Genomic DNA, 13,453 nt, shown 5'->3' with positions numbered 1-13,453 from the left:
AAATATTATTCTCCCATTGTTCTCCTGTCATAAACATCCTATCCAAGAACATTCTCTCAGTAGTTCGACAAAAAGACAGAATTCTCTTACAAACAAACACCCTGCCAAAGCCTTTCCCCAAGCTTCCTGCAAGTCATGGCAGCAAATTCACCCAAACTTCTTGCCTGATCACAACTCACACCAGCATCCTCCTGTTGTAATGACTTAGCTAAAACTATATCCTGCCTTTTAAGAAATTTGAAAGCTACCTGTAAAAAACAGTGTCTAAGGTTTCTTGGGCTCTATAAAAGCTCCCAAAGAACACCTTGGAATTTCTGTGCGTAGGGTGTGTGGAGAATGGAGAGAGAGAACCACAGCCAAGAACCTCTCCCACCTCCTCCCTGCCTCACCCATCTCACCTTCTTACCCTCCTTCTTCCCCACCCACGCTGCTTGCCTGCCTGCCCCTGCAGACTGAGGAGAAAGCTGAGCTCTGCCTTGCTCCCTGCGTCAGTTCTGCTCCTGCTAACCCAGCCCTGGCCCTGTTCAGCCTGGGGTGGCTGCGCCGCTGCTGCCCGTGAGCGACAGCTCCGCGGAGCCTGAGAGCTCTGCAGAGAGCGAGGAGCAGCCCTGCTGCACAAGGGAGAGCAGCACAGACTGAGCATCACATCTGCACTGCAAGAGCTGCATTCCACACCTCTGCCTGCAGGAACAGAGACAACATCGCTTCTCACACACACAGACACACACACACACACACACACACAAACTTGGCAGAAAAAGTTGGTTTTGGTGGTAAACTTTTCTCTTTGCTTCTAAAAAGTACTCTTAGAGTTTTTCTAACTGTTCTTATTTCCCTGTCTCTCTGCATTTTTAAACAATTTTTAATTAATAATAAATGCCATTTTTTAATTAAGAGGTAATATAGATTGAGTTTTAATATTGTTGGGAAAAACATTTTGAACCCAAGCTATGTCTGCAATATTTAAGCAGATTGTAACACCATCCTGTCTCTCCCAAACTCCACACTCCCTGTTCCTTTACCCTGACACCCCCTGGACTTCACTTTTCTGCTCACAGACACAACCTGCAGCCCCCAACCACCTCTCCCCACCTCTAGTCCTGCTTTTTCTTCACCTCGGGACCTTCCTGATCCCTCATTTCCAGGCACTGGGATGTCCCTGCACCCCCTTATCCTGCACAAATACCCTCCTGCAACCCCTTTCCTGGACATCCCACCTACTCCAGCCCCCACAGCCCCTTTTTATTAACTTTGGGACCCCCACTCTTGCATTTCCAGACCACACACCCTGCCCTGTTTGGAACATTGGGGGAAAATTTTAACCCTTTTCCCAGCTTTTCTGGGTGTCCCTACCTCAAGACCCCCTTTCTTCAACATTGGGGACCCCTGGACTCCCCATCCCACTCCTCCAACCCCTACACCCCCTTTCCTTGGACCTGCTTCCCCCTGAAATCCCCTTTCCCAGCACTCTGTCCCCCCTGCACCCACAAGATTCAGCCAAAACCACCAAGACTCAGCCAAAAAAATCCCTCTCAGGAATTCCCCCTCTGGGTCTCTCCACTTTGGGGTTTGGGGGGGCTCCCCTGTCCGGGCTGCTGGGGGTCCCCCGTGCACTGGGAGGCCCCATCCCGAACCTGTCAATGAAGGGCCTGACCCAGGCACACCAACCCCCCCAATGGGGTCCGCACATCCCCCCACCCACCAAGGAGCTCTGCCAGGACCCGACACTGGGACACCCAAAAACACCTCCCAGGGACCCCCAATATCCCCCAAGGAGCATTCCCAGCTCAGCTTTTGGGGTCTCTCAACCATCCCCTCAAACACAAACAAAACCCCCAGAGCGCCCCCAGGCTATTCGGGGCTCGGCTCGGGGGTCCCGCAGCACTTTGTCAGGGCCCTTTGCCGTCCCTGTGTGCAGCTCCGGCCCCGCCCCGCGGCAGCCCCAGCGCGGGCTCCAAGGAGCGGCACATCCTGGTGCCCTTGGGGGCTTTGTCCGGGCCCATCCCGGCTCTCCTGTTCCCTGGCACAGCCCTTATGGCCCTTGGGGGGGGCAGCGGGGGCACTGTGGAGTTTGGGGGCCCCTTCTCTTTCCCACCCTGTTCTCCCGCTCACCCGAGACTTCTTCGGGTGCAGGCGGAACCCTGGAAAAGGAAGAGGAAAAGGAGGAGCATGGCTGTCCCCTCCTCTTCTCCCGGCGGTGTTCCAGGCTCGGCCCCGCCCCCCCCCCACCATTCGCGGGGCGCGGCGAGCAGGGCGGATACAGAAAAAAGAGAAAAGAGAAAAGAAAGAAAAAGAAAGAAAAAGAAAGAAAAAGACAAAAAGAAAGAAAAAAGAGAAAAAGAAAGAAAAAAGAGAAAAAGAAAGAAAAAACGAGAAAAAGAAAGGAAAAGAAGGAAAAAAGAGAAAAAGAAAGAAAAGGAAAGAAAAAAGAGAAAAAGAAAAAAAGAAAGAAAAAACAGAAAAAAAAGAGAAAGAATGAAAAAGAGAAAAGAGAAAAAGAAAAAAGAGAAAATGAAAGAAAAAAGAGAAAAAGAAAGAAAAATAAAGAAAAAACTGAAAAATCAAGAAAAAAGAGAAGAAAGAAAAAAGAGAAAAAGAAAGAAAAATAGAAAAAGAAAGAAAAAAGAGAAAAAAGGAAGTAGAAAGAGAAAAAGAAAGAAAAAAGAGGAAAAGAAAGAAAAAAACAGAAAAAGGAAAGAAAAAGAAAGAAAATGAAAGAGAAAAGAGATAAAGAAAAAAGAGAAAATGAAAGAAAAAAGAGAAAAAGAAAGAAAAAGAAAGAAAAAAGAGAAAAAAATGAAGTAAAGAAAAAGAAAAGGAAGAAAGAAAATAAAAGAAAGAAAGAAAGAAAAGAAAGAAAGAAAGAAAGAAAGAAAGAAAGAAAGAAAGAAAGAAAGAAAGAAAGAAAAGAAAGTACTTTTTCACACAAGCAAAAGTTTTTATCTGCATTTTGTGATATTCTGAATGTTGATTTGCAAGTTAAAATAACGTATAATTATGGTAATACAATAAAATACTCTAATAAATCGTATAATAATATAGAAAAATTTATGTATAGAATTGACGTTTTAAGTGATGATAACACTTGAAAAGTAAGTTGGTATTTACACAGGTATTGAAAACATTGACAACAATATTTAACAAAAAACGTGGTGCCCCAAATTTATCTGGGAAATGAATATTCCTTAACTCTCCTTGAGATCTTTGGGACAAGTCCCAGCAAAACCTGGAGTCCCTCAGCTCACCAGTTTGATCTCCCTTGGTACTTCACTGCTTTGGTCACCAAGCCCAGGGCTGAGGGCAGAGCAGCACCAGAGGAGCAGAAAGTCCCAGGTTTGCCCAGGAAACCAACAAACGGACTTGCCAATAATGCAACATAAATCTCCCATTTTCTATCAGCTTTTAGAATCCAAAAGCTTTGCATGGGGAAGTTTTGTCGGGACCTGGATTGTAACAGAACTTTTTAAATTTAATTCTTTTCAATATTGATGTGGGACTGGGGGAATAACTTGGAGCAGCCAGTGATATCCACACCCTCAGCTGGTCACATTTTCTGGGATAGAAAGAACTTTTCAGACTCCAAGTCTAAAATTACAGTTCATGCATCAGCTTTTACCCACTGAGGTTTCTTTCTCCTGCTTGTAAGGAGAGTGTGACTGGGTGTGCAGCTTGAGAATTGATTAATCCTAATTAATATTTACACCCTGGACCTTCTCATGGTTGGAACAACCTGGGACAGAACACACATATTTTTGAGTTTTCTTTCTGTCACACAGAAGTAAAACTGTGGAACTCAGTCCCTAAATTATCTTTTTCCATTGGCACATTACAGGTATGAGACACCATCCCAAAATGTGGAGGGACAGTTTTTAACGCCACACTTTTCAGTACTTTCAACTGGGGTGAGGGACTGTAGCAGTTCTAGTACAGAAATAATTATAATAACATTGTAAAATGCTATAATAAAGAATATAATAATTCTGATAAATGAATGTGTCAAATTGACTTTTGGCGTGCTGAGAGCACTTGAAAAATAATTTGGTATTTATAAAGGTATTGAAAATATTGACACTACTGTCTCACTAAACCAGCCCTAAAACTAGACTTAAAACCAGCCTTAAACCAGCCCTTAATCCAGCCCTCAACCAGGAGTAAACCAGAAATAATTGAGCCCTAAAACACTCCTAAATCACCTCTAAAACCAGCCATAAACCTGGGCTTAAAACCAGCCCTAAACCAGCCAAAAACCAGCTCTAAATTAGCTCTAAACCCAGCCTAAAACCAGCCTTAAAACAGCCCTAAACCCAGCCCTAAAATTGCAGGGGGTTGGAACTGGAGCCAAGTCCAGAGGAGGAGTTGGGTTTTTAACTAATTCCTCAAGCTCAAGTCACAGACTCACAGGATTGTTTGGGTTGGAAGGGCCCTTAAAGCTCATCCCTTTCCACTAGCCCAGGTTATTGGCACGTTTTCCTCTTTCCAAGCACTGAAGGATTTACAATATTTCCAAATCAAACCTTTGACTCTCCAAAGTCTTGGCTTTGACTCTCCAGAAAGTGCCCAAAAGCTGCAGAACTGACTGTTGGGTGTGACCCTTCCCCCCTAACCAGGCAGGTCATTTGGGGGTCGGAAATGGTTTGCAGGGGCTGGGTGAAAGTTTGGGGGGTCTGTGCGGTGTTTTGGGGGTCTCGGGGAGGGTCTTGGGGTTTTAGGGGGGGGGGGGTGTCTGGGGTGTTTTGAGTGGCTCTATCAGGTCCAGGAGGAGATTTGGGGCATCCTGGGGCAGTTTTGGGGGTCCCAGGTGAGGGTTTCGGGATCTCAGGGTGTTTTTGGTGGGAGGTGGGACGGACCTGAGGGCGGTCCCGGGGTAGGGGGAGGGGCTTACTCGGCTTCTCCACCTTCACCGTCACGGCCCACACGGCGCGGGGGGTCCCGAGAAGAAGGAGCTCCTGGAAAGGGAACGGGGAAAGCTCCGGGACACGGGAGGGAAAAACCGCACAAGTCCCTTCCGGCCTCCCCCACATCCGGGTCTCCGCCCATCACTGCGCAGGCGCGGACTCCACTGCACTCCCGGCCCCTCCTACTGCGCGGTGGGTGGGAACGAAGAGTGACGGCGGAAATGCCCAATGGATGCTCAGCATCGATGAATGACAGTAACAGCAGCCAGTGGGAGCTCGGCACCTCCTACAGTTCCGCCCCCTTTACCCCGCCCATTTTTCTTTAGGCGAAACTTCTCCAACGGCCACGATCGGCGGCAGCGCCCGGGAAGGGACAGACGGGGCCGGGCATGGACAGAGACGGGGCCGGGCAGGGACAGAGACGGGGCCGGGCATGGACAGAGACGGGGCCGGGCATGGACAGAGACGGGGCCGGGCATGGACAGAGACGGGGCCGGGGCAGGGAGAGACGGGGCCGGGCAGGGACAGACGGGGCCGGGCATGGACAGAGACGGGGCCGGGCATGGACAGAGACGGGGCCGGGCATGGACAGAGACGGGGCCGGGCATGGACAGAGACGGGGCCGGGGCAGGGAGAGACGGGGCCGGGCAGGGACAGACAGGGCCGGGCAGGGGCCGGACATGATCGGTCAGGTCCGCCCCGGTGCCCCGGGCGCTCCCCCCACCGCAGCCTCCGCTCCGCCGCTGCCGGGCCGGCCCTGGCGCTGGGTCGGGCCCCGCGGGCTCTGCTGCTGCTGTCGAGGGCCGAGGGAGCTGCGAGCGGGGCCGGGCTCGGCGCTCCCAGGGGGTGGGCAGGGAGGGGATGCGGGGGGCACAGGGGAGGCCGGGGGGGTCCCTGCGAGCCCAGAAGGAGCAGCGAGTGCCCTGCGGAGCCGCCGAGATGCTGCCCGGGCTCTGCGAGCAGATGGATCCGGGCCGGCTGAGGAGGGAGCTGCGGGACAGCTCGGGGGGGGCGGGGGCCCTGTCTGGGGGCGGGACCCACGAAAGCCGCTCTCCCTCCCTCTGCGAGCGGGCAGGGCAGGGAAAATCCAACGGAAAGCTCGGGAGTTGGGACGGGGAGCGGGAGAGATCCCTCCCCGAGCACCATCCCGGGCAAATCAGACTCGGAGTGGGAGTGTGAATTAAATTGTTCCTGCCAGAATGAGAGCAGGAGAATGAGAAGTAGAAATAAATCCAACAAACCCCTTCCCCCCACCCCTCCCTCCTTCCCAGTTGTTCCTCCTCCCCACTCAGCAGGGCACGGAGCTGGGAATGGGAGTCCCACTTAGTTCTTGTTGGTGCTGCTGCTCAGGGACAGGGGTTGGAGTCACTCCAAACATCCCCAGGGCTTGGCTTGGGGGTCTCCCCATCCCCAGGACACCTCTGGGTGCAGCTCAGGGCAGGAGAGGGAGGGACTGAGCTCTGAGGCTCTGCAGCTTTGCTGGGACAAGTGAACAAAGAGGAACCTTGTGGGTTTTCTGGGCTCCCAGAGAGCCTTGGGAGGTTTCCTCGCTGAGCAGAGGGATGTGGGGGACCTGCAGCTGAGGCAGAGCATTAAAAGCAGAGCAGGGAGCACATAAGAAGAAGAGCTGCTTCCTCCCTCACTCCCAGGATGGTCCCATTGCAGGTCCTCACTGGCTCTGGGCTCTGCTGGGAACTGGAGGGGTTGGGCCACTGGTCCTGGTGGGCATCGTGGTGTGGCTGCTGCAGGGACAAGGTGAGGCATCCAAAAGTTATAAATCCCCCTGACTCCATCCTAAAACCAATCCAAATCCATGAAAGCCCGGCTCCAGGCAGGGACTGGAGCAGATTCCCCCTGTATTTCCAGCAGGGAGCAGCTCCTGGGCAGTGGCAATCCCTGAGGGGTAGGAGGGCAGAGCTGCCAGTAGGGGCTGATCAATGTGGGTTTGGGGTCTGAGCTGCTGCAGGTCCCTCTCTCCACCCTGATGGTGCTGCAAATACCCAGAGATTCCCTCTGTGTTGTTGTCAGGAGGAGTTTCCAGGGCTCCAAATTAAAATTAAAATTAAAGACTCATGGTTGTGTGGGATTAAGGGCAGTTGTTTGTCGATCTTTGCCAAGAGGGAAGTTTCAGGTGGAATTCTGGGTTCCTGGATCCTTCCAAACCCCACTGGGCTCCTCTGGGGGTGGCTGCAGATGGAGAATTTCCTTTGGGAGCAGCAGTCACTGCTGATCTCGTCAGAGTAGGTGTAGGCACATTGGCCATTGCCCTGGATGCCAAACCTGAAACCCAAGAGCACAGTCAGAGCTCAGGGAAAGATTCCCATTCCCAGAGAGATGAGAGGAGGAATTTGCAGGGCTCCAATTTAAATGTATATATAAACCAGAGGGACACTTATGGTTGTGTGGGAATAAGGGCAACCCCAACTAGGCTAAACCAGCCTCTCCCTGTGTGCATCCACCCACAGCACAGGCTGTGCTGGGGCAGTTGGACCTGCTGGCCCTGCAGAGCTACCCTGAGGGGACACTGCACCACAGCCTGTCCCTGCCAGCCCTACCCACCGTCCCCAACGCGGCTCAGGGACTCCCAGTGGCCCCTGGACACCAAAGAACCAAAGCCACGACCCCCAGAGTGCAGCCCTGCCCATGGGCAAAGGGCCCCCAGGGCTGCCCTGCAAAAAGCAGCCCCTGCAGAGCTGCCCAGAGACACAACTGAGGACACCACACATGATGCTTTTAGGAAACAGCTCCAAGAATTGCTTGGCTCTTGGGAGGGCTCATTGTTTTATTCCAAATGTTCAGAGTTCCCCCTTTGGGGGCAGAGTGTCCAACAGGCCACTGTTGTGTTCCATTTGGGCAGAAATATTTCTCCAAGGAATGCAGGTGGCACAGACGGTGCAGAGGGAGCTGCCAAGTCACCCCAGTGTTCAGCCCTGCCCTGAGTGGCACCAGCACTGCCCTTTCTCACACATCTCTGGGGAAAAGAAAGGTGTCAGGGTGTAGTTTCTAAACAAGGAACCCTTGAAAAGATCTGTTTAGGACCTGACAGCAAAGTGACTCAGGAGCAACCAGCACAGGAGTGGGCAGGAACTGTTGGCCAGAGGTCCATCTCAGAGGGGAGGGTGGATATTTTAATTTTATTTGACACTACAGAGGCATTTTCTGAGATGGCCTCTGGAATTTTATTCTATTTCAAGATCACCAGTAACAGGGTTCTGTTTGAGTGCTGCAAATGAGGCCTGGATGGCCCTAACTCTCTTTGCCTTAGTGCTCAGAGGCTTGTGGGCATTGCAATGTCTCCTGGTGGTTACAGGTGAGACTAAACACTGACTTCACTGTCACAAATGCAGTGTGGGTGGAATTGATGAAAAGAGGGAATTGCAATTTTACTGATAAAATTCAAAAGGAAATATGAGAAATGAAATTTATAGAGCATAACTTTTTAGTAACAAGAATCAGATCTGTTCCAGAAATGTCTTTGTGCACTGCCTATTTTAGATGTATCTGCTTGTGGTTTCATGGGAGCCTGAAAATGCTGCCCAGCCCATCATTGTCACACCTGCAGTGTCAGGGGCTGCAGGAGTAAAGGGGACCCTGCAGGGAGGCTTCAGGTCTGTTCCCTAGATCCCATTCTGAAAGGAGATTGAATGAGGGAGAGCCCAGTGAGTTCTCAGTGAGAGACAGGCAGCTGCCAGCAGGTCCAACCAGCACACTGGATTTACACCATCTGATCTCTGCTGGGGGCTCCCTCTGGGCTCTGACACTGTCCCAGACCCCTCTCCCAGCCCCTCGCTGGCCCAGAGGAGACACTGCCCGTGCTGGGATGCTCAGGGAGCACTGAGCTCTTGCCAGTGGCTTCCCTGCCCATCACAGCAGGGCTGCCTGAGCTTCTCATCCATCACCAGCCCCAAGTCCTTCTCCTCTTTGGGGCTGCTCTCAATCCGTTCTCCACCCAGCCTGAGTTTGTGCTCCATAATCATGTGACAAACTGTAATACATGCAAATAGAACAGACTGTGGCTAAGCCTTATCCTCCCAATCCCCAGAAGCAGAGGAAGCTTTTTCTTCTGAGGAGGTTTTGTGTCAGGGACCAGAGTCGTGTCTGGGCCTGTCATGTTTGGTCTGTTCTTGTGCTCGTCGATGTGGTGTGAGAAAACAGTGCAGAGTTTGCCTGTGGAGAACTGAGGCCTGGAGAAAGAGCCATCAGTGTGAGCTGAAGTGTTGAGAGCTTGGGCTGTGCCCCAGGAAGAATGACGGGCAGAGCCGTTGTTGTCCCGGAGTCAGCCCCTTGAGCTGCTGCAGCCTGGGCTGGTGCAATGGGCACGCAGGGGCTGGTGCTGCAGCTGGTAAAGCTGCCCTGCAGAGAGAGGAGCCAGGAGGGGTGGGCTGGGCTGGGGGTGAGGAGGCCCAGCTGGGCCTGGTTTGGTGCAGGGCACGGCCTGAAGGGGCACTGCCTGCCTGCCCTGCCCCCAGTGCTGCTGCACCTGCTGCTCCTGCCCCGCGGGCTGGGGAGATTGCAGGGCTGGGGATGTGCTGTTTGTGTGCCAAGGACCAGGATCCATTGGCTTGGGGAGATTGCAGGGCTGGGGATGTGCTGTTTGTGTGCCAAGGAACAGGATCCATTGGCCTGGGGAGATTGCAGGGCTGGGGATGTGCTGTTTGTGTGCCAAGGACCAGGATCCATTGGCTTGGGGAGAATGCAGGGCTGGGGATGTGCTGTTTGTGTGCCAAGGAACAGGATCCATTGGCCTGGGGAGATTGCAGGGCTGGGGATGTGTTGTTTGTGTGCCAAGGAACAGGATCCATTGGCTTGGGGAGATTGCAGGGCTGGGGATGTGCTGTTTGTGTGCCAAGAAACAGGATCCATTGGCTTGGGGAGATTGCAGGGCTGGGGATGTGCTGTTTGTGTGCCAAGGAACAGGATCCATTGGCTTGGGGAGATTGCAGGGCTGGGGATGTGCTGTTTGTGTGCCAAGGAAAAGGATCCATTGGCTTTGCTCACCAAGAAATTTGCTTTGCTACCTCAGCTGTGTTTTAGTGGCTTTCCTTTTGTGCAGGGAATCCTCCTGAACCTGGAACATTGGGAACAACCTTGTGACCCACATTCCCAGTGACCCACATTGGGAACACACCTGGCTGGAATTCTCCACACCCTCCTGGTTCCCTGTGGGCACTTGGGTGAGTGCAGGGGGAGGAACATCCTTCAGGACACAGACAGATGTTGGGAATTCATTGGGAAAAGGGGATTTATGGATTTCACACCCCAAAAAAATCTCACCTGCTCTGTCCCATCATCTCCTATGGTGCCATCAAGCCTCCTGGCTCCTTCCCAAATCCCTTCATTCCATTCAAAAGTCCCTTAATCTCTTCTAGATTCCCCACAATTTCACCCAAAGTACCCCCAGTTTTCCCCCAAAACCCCAAGATCCCCCTCAAAGTCTTGTAACTCCTCTCAAAATTCCTTTAATTCCACTGAAACCTTCCCTGACTTTCACCTCACACCACACTGGTTGTACTCAAAGTTGCCTTAATTCCACCTCAAACCCCCATAAATGCATCAAAATCCTGAGATTTTACCATAAATCTCCTGAATTCCACTGGAAATTCCCTCACATAAAATTGATCTCATTTCACCACAAATTTTCAATTCCAAACCAAATCCCCTTAATTTTACTGAAGATCCTCATTAATTTCACCCAGAACTCTCTTAATAAATTTTAAATCTCTCCAATCCCATTTATTTCACCCAAAATCACTTTAATTTTTTCTAACATTCTCCAAATCTCTCTATTTCCACTTCAAAACTTCCTAATTCCATCTAAGTGTTGCAGCCTCTAATTCAGGTGGATCTGAGTGACCATCTTACAGGTTTCGTTTTCACCTTAAAAGGACATGTTTCCAGCCTTGACCTATGGAAGCGGACATCTGTACCTGGGGCGGGGTCAGTTAAGGTGATAAATACCTGTGGTTTTGAATAAACTTGGGATTTGCTTTACATCACATTGGTGTGTGCAGTCCTCACTAGCGCATTGGCGGCAACAAATGGTGGACCCCAACGTGTCTCAGAACATGAAACCCACCTGCAGGCCTGCCTAGAGCCTTAAGAAGTAGCCCCTGAGAGCTGCTATGCCCCAGTTTTTTTGGGTGCTTTGTGGAGAAGCCCCTGAGAGCTTCTGTCTCCCTTAAACTTGGGAGTTTTGTGTAGTGGCCCTGAGAGCTGCTGAAAGAACGTGGACTGAAGGAACCACGACCTTCGAACCGGTGAGTTAAAGAAACATGGGAAATTCCAACTCGACTAAAACGAAGTTATTGCTTGATAAATTTGAGAAACTAGCTCGTGTAACAAAAACGGACATTGAAAGACAGGCATTACAAAATATTTTGGAATGGTGCTTCAGGCAAGGGCACTTAACAGATGCCAATTCCATGCTTTCCATAGAATTATGGGAAAAAATTGGGGCAGATTTGTGGAATTCAGCGCAAACTGCACCCGAAGAATTTTTGCCGCTCATTCCGTCATATGCAGCTGTAAAGAAAATGCTGTTAGCAGTAGAACGAGCCCGTAAAAACCTCGATCTACCGGAGAGGACGGAAAACAGTCAGCTTTTGCAAGGCGATTTTTCCCCTGAACATCCTTCTGCACCGCCGTGGGCACCGCCGCTCGCAGAAATGCTGCCGCGGTACCCCTCTCCACCCGTGCCGCCCGTGCCGTCCGTCGGACACCCGCCGCGGTACCCAGACGCGGCACCGCCCGCTCCCGCTCCGGAAAACCCGACAGAATCACAGGAACCTTGGAATCAAAGCTTTTCCACGCCGTTCGTCACCGCAAAAAGCCAAGAAGTCGTCTTTGCACCGCCTTGCAACTACCAAGAAACAGCCTGTGCACAGCGAATGAGACCACCGGCTGCCGCTGTAGAAGCGGCCGGACCTCAGCAGCAACCTTGGAACCCCACGAGACACGCTGCAGGAAACCAAACCGTGAGTGACTTTGATTTAAATCTTAACTCCGAGAAGGAGTTATGGGGGATGCCCTCAGACGAGAGAGAGATGAGGGACGCCAGCTTTCCCCCTGTCCATCCACCTTCGGCGCCGCCGCCGCCGCCAATGCCCAGCGGGTACCTCGGGGCTGGGGTCGCCCCGCCGCTACGCTCCCCGCCGCCCCGAGGGCACGCCGGAGTCGCTCCGTTGCGGCAAGAGGCGGCTGCGGGAGACATTTCAGCGGGGCTGGAAACCGCGTGGCCAGGTAAACAAAGAGACCACGTGCTCGCAAAGCCCGCGAAAAGTCACCACGCGGCTGAGCCAAACAAAGAGGCTGCGCGCGCATTCAGCAACGAGGCGCCAGGACCGCCCGACCCCCCTCCCCACTGCCTGCCAATCACGGCGCATGCGCCAGGTGTGGGTCCTCCGCAGCCTGCAGGGGCCGGGGTCGGCTCCGAATTCGCCCTCACCTGGGGCGGACCGGGTCCCGCGCCATCCCCACCACCCCCTGCGTGGTTCGACTACGTCAGGGAGAGGGGAGGGGCCCCACCCCAGTGGAGCGGAGCCAGCGAAGCGCGTCCCATCCACCGTGCGCCGCCCACAGCGCCCACGGCGCCGGGCGCGCAAGACCCAAGTTCTCCAGCGCTGGAAGGGACCATCCCCGCGCCAGAAAACTGGCACCTGCAGTCTTCAACAACGGCGCAGAAAAAAGCCTCTATTTGGAACAGGGTGGGGGAAGCCGGGGACCGCGATGTAACAGAGCTACCTCGCGACCTCACATTTAATACCCAGCAAAGGTACAAAGAGTTAGTATCCATAGCTGCAGAAGTAGGTACACCCTCACCTTCCCTGCAACCCCTGGTTTCTGCGCCTGTGATTAACACTACACAAGGCTTAAAATGGGAGCCACTTGATTGGAAAATTGCACAAAAAATACACAATATAGTCCTTCAATATGGCTATGACAATGCCTTGGTAAAAAACCAAATCACAGCCTTCATAAAATACAATAACCTAGTCCCAGCAGACACGAAGGCTTTAATGGAGTTTATCCTACCTCCTACTGCTTATATGTTATTTTTACAAAAATGGAAAGAGCAGTTAACGGAGGAACAGGCAAAAAATATACACTTAGAAACTGGACATCCCTTAAGATTAGCATCTTTAGACCAGCTAATGGGATCAGGAGCTTATGAAGACCCACAAACACAAGCTGCAATACATATGCGTATTTTGCAACAGTCAAAGAATGCTGCTTTGACCGCATTCTCTAATCTGCCTAAGAAGGGAAAACCTTCTCTACCCTATATGCAAATAATGCAGAAACCTGGACAAACATTTATGGAATTTGTAGATAAAGTAAAAGAAGCCCTAGATGTGGCTCCAAATCTTACCTCTGAAATGAAACCAGTATTATTAAAAGATCTGGTAATTAATAATGCCAATCCTCAATGCAAACAGCTCATAGCCTCTCTACCAGCTACAGCTACTTTGGTACAGTTAATTGAAGCCTGTGCCAGGTTGCCCTGGGTAGAAGAGGAGGAAAAAGCAAAGCTACATGCCTCTGCCCTAGCCACAGCCCTT

General features: G+C 51.8%; 2 protein-coding genes across 2 annotated transcripts in view; one reads left to right on the top strand and one right to left on the bottom strand.

The window, feature by feature from the left end:
* LOC139684145 (uncharacterized) overlaps nucleotides 1–13,453 on the top strand; it is a 1,342,464-nt gene that overhangs the window by 469,849 nt on the left and 859,162 nt on the right. The gene's annotated exons all lie outside the window — the stretch shown is intronic.
* Nucleotides 1–13,453, bottom strand: part of LOC139684146 (uncharacterized) — an 800,710-nt gene that overhangs the window by 567,800 nt on the left and 219,457 nt on the right.

This window comes from Pithys albifrons, chromosome 32, assembly GCF_047495875.1.
Source record: "Pithys albifrons albifrons isolate INPA30051 chromosome 32, PitAlb_v1, whole genome shotgun sequence".
Classification (NCBI taxonomy): Eukaryota; Metazoa; Chordata; class Aves; order Passeriformes; family Thamnophilidae; genus Pithys; species Pithys albifrons.
The sequence above is the reverse complement of the archived record's forward strand: the minus strand, read 5'-3'. Positions and strand labels throughout refer to the sequence as shown.